Source organism: Calidris pugnax, unplaced genomic scaffold (genome assembly GCF_001431845.1).
Source record: "Calidris pugnax isolate Ruff unplaced genomic scaffold, ASM143184v1 scaffold25, whole genome shotgun sequence".
NCBI lineage: Eukaryota > Metazoa > Chordata > Aves > Charadriiformes > Scolopacidae > Calidris > Calidris pugnax.
The window spans coordinates 8,188,370-8,200,036 of NW_015090805.1; positions in this window are offsets into that span (position 1 = coordinate 8,188,370).

Consider the following 11,667-nt stretch of genomic DNA (forward strand, 5'->3'; position numbering starts at 1 on the left):
GAAGGAAAGGGCTAAAACAGAGATTTGAGTCATGCAAGGCTCTTCTAGTAAATGAATCTTCCATTCAGAAGCTGAAGGGAGAATTAACCTCAGTTTAACACAGTTGATAAGTATTTTTTTTCTTTTTCAAACATAAACAAAACGCACCCAACAAGCTAAGTGCAGGAAACCTGCTTGCTACAGTCCTCAGGCAGGAAAATGTGATCTCAAAGCTCCTTGGTGTGATCTTGGGGAGATCCTTTGGGGAGTTATTCAGAGCTCCTCAGGGGAAACCAGTCCCTCCCACTGAGGGGCACATGTTGCAGGTGCTCTCTGCCAGGCTTCCTCCTGGATGTCCATGCTAGAGATGGAGGTGGTGGTACTGCCTCGCAGCCACCGCCTTTAATGTCTTGCTTCTTTCCACTTAAATTAGTGCCTGGATGCAGCAAGGCTCCCTCCAGGAAAAAGTGCTCAAACCCTGAGGATGGAAAACCAGGTTTTGGGAGACACCAGCTGTGGAGAGGGAAGCAGCAGCAGCTCATGCTGCGTGGGCAATGTGGCTGAGGTGCCCAGCCACTTCTCCAGCACAGAAACTGCAAGCTCCCGGTGACGTTTTCCCAGTGGGATCCCCCTCTCCACCAGTGTGAGTGGGTCCAGCCCATCCAAAGCACAAAATGCATGGCTGCTGACCCCCTTGCTGTCCAAAGAAAGTTCCTTTGCAACCACTCTCGCCCAGCTGCTGCTGGGAGGGTGGGCTTGAAAAAACACATGCTGAAACCCCCCGGACCCAAACAGCAGCAAAAGCCTTGCCCTTTGGGTGCAGGGGGGGCGGCAGCTGCCCCCAGTGAGGAGAACAAGGGGGGCTGTTTTCCTGTTTTGCTTCCAGCAGCCCCATGCCATATTGCCCTCCCACCAGCTCCAGGCCCTGTTGCCTGCGTCTTTCGGGTCTAAATGTCATTAGGCGAGGACAAAACCTGGCAGGTAAGCCTCTCCCTGGGCTACAATGGCAGCGTGGAGGAAAACTGGGCTCCCGCTGGGTGCGACACGGGCCCCCCGGGGAGGGGGACGAGCAGGGTCAGCGGTGGGGACACAGGCCCCCGCAGCCCGGCACTTGCCCCCATTCGGCACCGGCGGTCATTGTCGCTTCCCACTGACCAGCTGCCTGCGATCCCCCCCCCGACCGAAAGCAAAACGGGTAACACAGCCCCCATTCAGCGGAGATTAAATGCCTGAAATGAGCCACACCTCTGAACAATTGCTTCCTCCAGGAGGACCAGCATTCAATAGCCAAGGGAGCCCATTGATCCCCGCCATAAAGGAGGTGGGGGCCCTCAGGAGCGAGGTTTCACGCCGCCCCTCGCACCAGCTCTCTGAGCCTCCCTCCTCCTCCTCCTCCTCCTCCTCTGACCGCCCGCTTCGCCCATGTCGCCCCCTCGGTCGCCTTCACCTCCCCAAACGTGGGCAACCAGCTTGAGAAATGCTCATGTTGGTCCTGCCAGGCGTCGTGCTCGTGGCCGATGGCGTTGGGACCATCATCTTACGACTCTCCCTCTCTGACAATTAGTTACTATCATTCACGCTGTGCAATCAGCTGTTAAATCCTCATTTATGTTAATTTGAATGTGAATGTGCTGCTCAGCAAAATGTTAGATTGCCATGTTTACAAATATACTACAGGTATTTAGAAATTTAGATGATACAAAACATACTGCTTAAGCTACTTGTGATGCCAGTTTAAATAACTTAAGCCTATTTATCAGTTATTTAGCAATTCGTTGCACATACTACCGTTTTTCTTCATGCCACCCCCTGTCACACAAGCAAAAACATGCTTGCTTTTTTAAAAAATACATATATAATCTAATAACTGGTAATCTCAATGATAGAATTTAATTGCATGCAACCCCTACACGGGTAGCACGATTTAACTGAAACACGTTTTTCTAATCCGTGAAAGCATCCTTTAAAGCTGGTGCATTTAGAAATAAAGAGGAAAATAACCTCTTTGGCTTAGTGCTAGTAGAAGCTCTATCTTAGAGAATGCAATATGTCCATGTGAAGTGATTTTCCCAAAGCTGTTACCGTATAATAAGCTCAAGAATTAGTTTCAAGTTAAAGTTTATCTCATTATGTGCTCTGACCTGTATGCATCTCACTCTTCCCATCAAAAGCTGATTTCTTCTAATGGTTTTTTCTTCAATGCAGTCGGCAGGGTTAGGCCACTTAGCTACACAAAACCTGCCTCTGATGCAGAAACCCTTCCCCTGGTCCTTGCTGGGAGTGAGTTCAGAGGAGGTCTCGCTTTCCAGCCTGTGGAAAGCAGCAGGCTCTCCTGCGGGTAAACCACTGCCTTTTCATCTGGAACACAGAGGTTGAGGCCACCCTGATTTCCTGGCCAAGGGATTTTGGTGGGTCCGGCTGTCCAAGCACAGCCACGCTCATACCACAGCAAAATGGGAAGTGGGGTGAGACCAACTTGCTTGTAATACTCTCTTTGGGAAAACAAGTTGCATTGAATTAATGAGGAGAAGGAATTGCATCTCACTCTAGAAATCCTCTTAAATTTCAATAAAGCTGTAGGTTACTTACCAGGTCCTACACAGTGATTGCACGCTGGCTGCTTTGGCTTCCCTTTGTCCCCGGATAAACAGAGAACAGCAAGTCCCAGCCTTGCCATTAATTTTGACCAAATCATCATTAGTGTTGAATGAATCATCACAGCAGCAGCGTTAGTCTTGCCCTGGCGTCCTGGAGTGCTAGATGCCATGACTAATCCTTCAGCCCCAAAGCCATCCTGAAGCCTCTACCCCTGAGAAGAAGACAATGGGTGAAATTCCCATAGACCATTGCCTGAAACAGAAGTGCTTTTAAAGTCAAGGGAAGCCACACGCTTGCAGTTTTGGGCATGGTTGGCACTGTTTGTAGCAATAAACATGTAAGGATGGGAGGACATTGCAGACAGCACAGGAGGTTTAATTGCCAAATATATAGCCTGTGTCCTCCCTCTCTTTTATCTGAAGGGCATCTCAGCTAGAAGAAAAGGAAGCATCTTAAGAGGAAGATGCTGAGCATGAGAGTAGCGTGCATGGAGTCGGATCGGGCAGCACATGCAGTGGACCAAGCTTGTGCTCCTGAGACACAGCAGCTTCACAGAAGCTGCAGGAAAGCACATTGGGAAGTGCTATGACAATACCCGTGGAGCAGATGTTGCCTTGCTGGAGTTGAGGATGCTGTGGGCATGCAAGCTGGCTGCGAATGCTGCTGCTGCACGCCTGCAGCATCCACAGTTCCAGCAAGGCAGCATCCACTCTCACAATCCACTGGTGCTGAGGAAGCCCCACGGCTGCTGTGGCAAATTTTACCCCAGTGGATGTGGGGCAACAGCAGGGTGTGTTTGTAGAGGGGTAGTTTGCCACCATCTTGGCAGGGGGTGTGGGGGGGTGGGGATGTATGTTTCTTTTTTCACCTGCAAAAGAGAGAAAAATAAAAGTCGGGTCATTCTTGTGGTGTCTTGATTGAGCAATATAGGGAGGTTTGGGCTTCCGTGGAGCTGTAGACACCTGTGAAAGGTAAAAGGCTCACACAGGCTCAGGTCTCAATTTGGTCCTCTAGGCCTTCTTTGTAGACACTGCAGGAAGGACCCAGGCCCATCAAAGGACAGGCATGACATAGCAGAGTTGCCATACATAGGAATAAGGGCGGTGAGGATAAGAAAATCCTCAGGACTTCAGAACAGAGCCTTCTGAAGCAGAGCAAGGGATGATGGAAACCATATGGTTGCCCTGCAACCCATGCTCTTGGGTGAGGAGTTTCGCCCCCAGCCAACTATTTTTTGTCTTTGCAAAAAAGGTCTGTGGTGTGACTGCTATCTAAAATTGAGAATAGTCTGTTGCTTGCTGACAGAAGTTGGGATCATCTCATACCTGAGCCATCAGGAGGGGAAAGGCAGCAGTAGAGAAACTGGAGGACAAACGACTGCACAGTTGGGAGCAGCAGCAAAGGGTAAAGGCTGCTATCATCTGCTGTCTCTATCCTTCTTGGCCCCAGCCCCAAGGTAAATAAAACCAGCGGTACTCTCTTTGCAATTATTCACCTCATTAGCAGGCTGCGTTTCAGTCCTAGCTCTGGAGTTGCCCGTGAAGTGCTAAGATCCTCCAGTGTCTAACAGAGCATGAAACATGCAGATTGCCTGCTGCTTTTACCACCACCTCCCAATCCATGGGTCAGGCTGAAGAGGCTTCTGACTTCTATAATACAAGATAGCTTTGATTTTTAATATTTTGGATATATTTCATGCCCTCTTGATGAAGCCCCCTTTAATTTTTCCTTAGCAAGACCTCTGGTCGCCAGGTGACCACGACAAATAAAGTTACTTGCTGTCAGAGAATCTGTCTTTCAGAGAATCCCTCCGCCAGATTCTCAGCCCAACAACTGGCAGTTTTTCTGAAAGCACTGGAAAAAGGAAAAATTGTTATGTTTATTCGAAAGTAGAGCTGTCTCCAAGGAAAAAAAAAACCAACTTTTTTTTAAAGATGAAAAGTCAGTTGTTCAGACAATCTTCAAAGTGCTCGACTTAATCCGCAGGGGACTCGGTTTTGCTTTTCTCAGCGCAGAGCTCTTCCCCCCCTTGTTCACACACCTTGAGACAAAGGCTATAGTTAAGACGGCGAAGGGGGAGGGAAGAGGGGGGGCTTTTTTGTGCGGGATGCGTAGCAAATTTATTCTAGAGACCGCCTGAAACAGGCTTCAGAAAATGGATAGAGTGTCTTCTGGAAGAAAAGGCCCCTAAGTAAACTCCACCGCCATTCAGGAGATTTGCTCCGGCACTTAACAAGTGGAGCAGGAAGAAAGAAAAATCTGTTGTCAGGTTTGGGGTGTTTATCAGCTACCCTCTAGACACTTGACCTGATGCCGGGGACCCCCTAATCCGCTGATCTGCATGCGGCGAGCCTTGCAGGATTCAGGCCCGCGGCCGCCGCCGCAATGGGCTGGAGCACTTGTCCTAATGCGCTGATCCCGCGGCACATTGTGTGCCACTCACCTTCTCCCGCCTCCCGCCTCCCCCCCCTACCCCGCTCCCCCCAAATTTAATTCTACTCACAAATTGTGAAATAAGTTGTTTGGGCTGGATTTGTCGAGTGAATTGTCCTCCTAATGAAACAGTCTGGTCATTATACAGTTGTCGAAGGAAGATTTAGCTCTCCCATACCCCAAGACCCATGCAGGTTAACGTTTTGCGACGGACAGTTGACAAAGGAATGAATAGCCCAACGCTGTCAAATCAGGCTTACAAACAGCTTGGCATACAAACAGTTACTGCTTGTGTGCATGTGGATTTAGGGTCCCCGCTCTCTTAATGGCACAGATTTGTAAGTACAAATCGCTCGGTCTTCAAACTGTTTGCAAAGGGAAGAAAATGACCAAAAATTAGTTTGTTTTAGGACTTGTTTCCTCCCCTCTCCGCCATTAAAAAAAAATAAAAAGAAAAGGTGGATCGGGAAAGCACCTACTCCTGCGTTTGGCAAGGGGCAACCTCCTCGGGCAACCTGATATTTGCCAGAAGTCCCTGAGCTTCTTCTCCCCTTTTTCTTGCCAAAGCAGTAAGAAAGGCTGATCGAATTAATTCTCGGATCTTGGGGATTTGCAGCATTCATTTCAATGATTTTTAATACCTGCTGATTAAAACTGTTTGCAGTATTTTTTTACATTGTTAATTGCATTAATCATTAACTCTAATAATCATTTAGATTTATGAACTCTTTTGTTCAGCAGCTATGCGTGAACTAGATGAAAACAGCTTGATTTTCATGAGGTAGGGTGACTTATTTTGCCTAATGAATTGAACTACGCTGAAATCCCAGAGCAAGAGTAGACTGTGGAAAATTTTTACCAGGTGATTTATCACCAGAGGGACACTTTAAATCTGGATCAGTTTTATTAAATCTGCCAGGCATTTATTAAAGCTGGAGCAGGAATAATAGCTGTCTGCAATATCACATAATGATCATCATTCTGCAAAGCCCCAAAATAGCCAGCCGAATACGGTTTACAAGTAACAAACAAGGATAATCTCAAGACGTGTTTGAAATAACTTGTGAGCATCGGCCTCATCTGACACTGGTTTCGTCTGCAAGGACATTGGTTTAAAAAATGCAGAAGTGCAGCAGCAGGGCTGGGGGTTAGTCTTGAGTTCCCCACCACGGCTCTTTACTCCCTTGAAATTTGGAGGAACTGAATGCCACGTCCCCAGTGGTGCACTCCCAGGTCTTGGCTGCTCCCCATCAGATGTCCCCCAGGGATGACCCCGCAGATGTAGTGCGATCCCCTCGCATCACACTGGGGGGGTGTTAACGGGACTATGTGGGACAGCGGGGACAGCTTTATCCCAACAGCCCTGGGAAACTGCTGTGAAAGCCGTAGAGGCGCTGGTACAAAACTTCTGCCACATCCCCATCACTGATAGCTGAGGCTGGAGGCTGCAGTGCTCAGCCCTGCTCTCACGAGACCTGTACCGGTGTGGGATTTCAGGGCTATTGGCAAGATTTTCCTCCTTGACACGGGTTTTATTTGCAGTGGATGTGATTTCCCTTGTTAGAAACAGGGGCAGGAGGGACGTGGTTCTCCCCTCTGCTGCCATTCATCCTGCCAGGGGAGCCACTGCCCCACTCTGCAAGGCACCGAAGATGGCAAAGGGATCTCTTCAGCTGAGACAATGGCCTCTGATTTTACAGTAGAGTGATAAGGCAGGGGGATGCTTGGTGTATGCTGCAAGCCCGTGTGCTTCTGGGTCAGCCAGAAACTGGTTTTGGATGACAAGCAATTTTTGGTTTGTTTTTTCAAGTCAATTTGGGAATGCTAAGCTAGTGGTGCAGCTAACAGCAGATATCCTTCAGCCTGGGTCTGGGTTCATGTGGCTTATCGCCCTCTCCATCCGCTGGAGAGCTGCCAGCTTGCTCTGCTGAGGCTCCTGGCCAACCTGAAGCTGTGGGGCTACCATGGTCTTGCAGCTGAAGCCCCAGCTCACACACCATGCTCAGCCACACAGCTCCTAATTGGGCATCTCTGGCTTCTGTTACAGGGCAAAATCTTCCCTCTTGGGAGAAGCTGGTCTCCCTCTTCCCTGACTATGGGAAGAGCCTGGAGAACACCTGTGGGCTGCACCCTTAGCACAGGTAGATGAAGGGAATCGAGATAAGTCTCATGCCCTGATGTATCCTGAGGTGTCTGCAAGGATCTGGGTTACAGCCACTGCTGCTACAGCTCTGGCAGAGGACAGAGACAAGGCAGTCTGCACCTGAATCCTCCTTAAAAGGAGATAGCACCTGGTAGTTCCCCAGCCCCCAGCCAACATCACACCAGGAGGAAAAAGGACACAGACCTGTGCCTGTGGTAGCGTCTGCAAACCTACTCTTGCCTGCCTGGCCATATCCCTGAGCCTGGAACCAGCCCACCACCAGACATAGCTTATTTGAAAATTGACATGAGTGTATCCAGACTGCACAGCTGTGATTGCAGGGCAGAGGCATCCCAACATGGACCAGCCATGTGATGAGACACAACGACCAAGGTGGAAGGGTAGAGGAGGTGGACATACTTCAAACAAAAAGGAGGGAGTGTCCCAGATTAACACAGCAAAAAGAGAAAAGACTTGAAAAACTTTTACTGATGCCCCTTGGTGTAAAAATAGAGGTGTGTTGGAATGCTGGAGTGTGCAGTGGGTTAGGTAAAGAGCTTTTGCATTTTGGGAAGGACAGAAGGCAGCATCTACATGGATGTGTGATAGGGGAACTACAGATTTAGTGGAGTTGTAGTACTCCAGTAGTACTGGAGTACCAATTTAAATGGTTGAAAGTATTTTAATAAAATGATACTCTTATTGACAACTATCAATCTACTGAAAAATAGAGGAATGCAATTTGTTATAGTATTGCAAACAAGTTCTGTTCCCCCACTTTTTCAGCCTTCAGTGGCAGTTGCAATTACGCAGAATTTCTGAGAATCAGAACACAGCATCTGAAGTTGTCCTCCCTGACAATGAACCCTCCCTTCCTCAGCTTGTAGGCCCTTCAGAAAATGCAGGACTGAGACGCTTGCCAGCTGAAAGAGCACAGCTCAGCCTTCAGACACCTGGTCATCCTTCAACATACTGTGGAAGGTAGAAGTTACGTGGGTCCCAGCTTTTAGAGTCACTGAAAGGCAAATAGCATTGTGTAGGGTGGGGGTTTTTTTGCCTTGTATCACATCAGCAAGAGAAGGCCAAGTTTGATTTGTGTATGAGAACGAATGGGGCACCAAAGCAGCCTGGTAACACAGAGTAACTGCAATGTTTTGGAACAATTTTCCATGCTGGTGTTGTGGAGCCTTTCATCTTTTAATTTAAAGCATTCACATCCTCTTGATGTAAATTACCTTCTAATTTGTAGGCTCCCTGAGATCACTAGGCATCACTACCAGTGTATGTACTGTTTACGTACAGTACCAGTAAAACAGTTGTGATTGTGTGTTGCCATTAAAAATGGAAAGATGATACATCCCAGTGTGGCTGTTATGTTTATTAGTGTGAGGAAGAAGGCAAAATAGGAATTTTTATTCAGCTGCAGCTAAAGGTCCATGCACAGGAGTTCAACAGTAAGATTTTTAAAATTCAAAACATAAGAATAAGCAGCACTTCATTGCAGAGTTGAAAGATAATTGTGCAATTAACTGTATGAGGTCAATAATGCCAGAGCTGGATGCTTCTGACAGATAGGGATAATCAATTCAGCCTCTGTATGAAAGGCTCGGAGGTAGCAATGGAAAAATAACATAGCACAAATGTTTCAGTGTTATAATGAACACCAGACAAATCATTATTGACTTTTTTTTTTTACTTATTTTAAGTGCTAGCGCACAAGTATCTTCTTTGATTAAATGTAACTTTAGAACTTTCCTTTAAGTTCAGTGTCTGTCCTGATCTAAGCAACGACATTAATTTAGAAATATAGCAAAGTCTTCTCGTTGCCATTTCAGTGTCTGCACAGGTAACCTCCATGAAAATCATCAGAGATGATGTCCCATCCTGGTTTGCTGCGGAGGCGAAGAGAAACATCTGAGCTCTCCTCGTGCGGGTAGGCATCCAGACTTGGGTGCATCAAGAGTTATTTAAAAATCTGGCCCTGCGTGTGGGTACATCTGCAGCACCAGACACAGAACAAACTCCAGAGTGTCCCTGGGCAGGGATCAGAGATCACAAATTCAGGGGGAAAGAAATGTGGAGCCAGGAGGTTATGGCTATAGCCAATGACACCTTTTTCCTGCTTTGGTTTTCCCGTGTAATCACACTGAGCTTGGTGCCAGCACTCCAGGCAGAGGGCCTTACAGCCTCTTTCCTAAAGGCAGAAACATGGACTGGAAGCACTGTCAGCCTTTGCCCCCGCTTGGTATTTACCATTCAATGTTGTGACGTGCTTGTACTCACCCCGTCAAGCTGTTATCGCAGCAGGGGGGGTTCTTTCACAGCAGAAGCCTCCTGGGAGGATGCTAGTGAATGATGGTGAAGTAACACTGCTGTCCACGCTTGTACCATGTCCATTACCCCCCCACACTGAAGCAGCATGGGCTCAGTTGCCTCATGGCCACCCTGGCGCTTGTCAACATCAGAGCCAAGTAGGTGTGAACAGCCACGGGGCAAGTGGGGACAGTGGCTGCAGTGATGTGGTGACGCAGGGAGAAAAATGAAGGCCCTTTCTACCCTCACGGTTAAAGCACGATGCTGCAGGTCTTGCCATGACCTCTTCCATGTGCCTTCTGTGCCCTGAAGGAGTGGGAGAGGAGCAGCCTTGCCGCCGGAGCCAGTGGAGGACAGGGCCTCACAAGGCATCCCCTCCACCTGCAGCGCCGCGGTTTGGCCATTAAAACAAACCTTGGCCTGCAAAACAATTCAGCTTCCAGTGATTAAAGGGATTAATTTGGTGATGCTGCAATCAGAGCGAGAGCACGTGATTCATTATTCATCAATTAGGGGTCTCATCCGCACACGGCTGATTAGGGTGCATCATTGCCTCAAATTAAGCACGAAAAAGATGTTTTAAAGCAACCATATGGTTCTACTTCAGAAGCAGTTAGCTTACAAATTGAGCACATTGACTAGTCATAACTATTGATGGATGAGGGAAGAGTGCACCAAATTTATTTAGAGAGTTCCCCCTCCACTTTTGCTGTTTTTTTTTTTTAATGTGATCTAATGAATAAGCAGAGTCAGCTTTAATTGCTGACTCGCTCTCAGATGAAAAAGAGAGCCTCCAAAAGACCCTCTTACTCCTCCCTCCCTGCATCACTCACTGGAAAAAAAGGCCAGGGAAGATTTTTTTTTTCCCCTAAATTGAAGGCAAAACCTCAGCTTTCCTTTCTCTTTATTCAGTGGTGCAAGGTCAAATTTAACCATCACACTGTGGCAGGAGTGAGGCTTTACACACTTGTCAAGGAGAGAAGCAGGTTTTTTGGCTGCAGTGGGGGTGGCTACGGGGGGCTGGAGGGGTGCAGAGGGATGCAGCAAGATGCTCTTCAGGGTGACAGGAAGGGTTGTACAGAGCTGCCACCTTTAATGGCCTTGCAGCTAAAGGAGGAGAGAAAGGATAGAAAAGGAAGCACACAAACAGTTTCTTGGTGGAGAAGGTGGCTGGTGCAATTGCTGTGGTGGGCAGTTGGCATGTCTGGCAATTATGTCAAGAGAAATAATTGTACTGGCCCAGGAGAGCCCAAAGCTCCAGGTTCACATGAACATGTTTGTAATTTGGGGGACACCACTCACAGCCAGATCAAGTCGAAGGGGAGATTCCTGCTGGCTTCACCAAGTGCTGGATCAGCCCCTTCACCACCAGGACAGCCAAGGTGGAATGCCAAAATATATGAGATGAGGCTCCTATCTAGCTTTCTAATCTCAGACTATTGAGGGCAGAGGTGGTTTTCAAATTATATATACTAATACTTTGCTTCTTTTGGGGATAGTTTTCTAATTTCAGTACAATTATAACCTGTTGCTCTTCCTAAGAAATCATATAAATAAAGGAGGAGAGTCATTTTGACTGTCAGTTTTTAGGATACAGGCTTCATTTCTTATTTGTTTGTACCCAGCTGAAGAAAATGGCAGGAACACAGTTTGTTTGCAGGCATTTCCCCCTCTTGTTTTGATGATTTAGTGTGCATTGCCAGGCTGCTCTGGGACTGCATTCACCCACCTGGAACCCAGGGCCATGTAAATGCAGCATGGACAGAAAATGCCTCCATGTCAAGTTAATGTATAGTCGGACATACACAAAAAAAAGTAAAAAGCCTCACCCTTAAAGTAAAACCTTTTGTAATTTTTGAAACTAACTATCATGACGGGATATTTGACATTTGTTTGAGCAGATACTTGTTTGGATTTTGCCTTATGGAAGTAGTCAACATTTCAACTTTTGTTCTTGTTCAGAACTGGAAATTTATTTAAATTGGTGGCAATTCTTGAGGTTGGGTGAACTGCAATATATCCAGGCCTACTTCAATCTGGTAGCTCTGTGCCCTGGTTGTTTTATTACAAAACAGAATGCAGATTCTCTCATTGTTTTCTCTTTTTTTTTTTTTTTTTTTTTTTTTTTTTTTGTAAAAAAGCAATTTTTGGAAAAAAAAAAAAAAAAAAAAAAAAAAAGTTCTAGGAAAAATATTAAACCC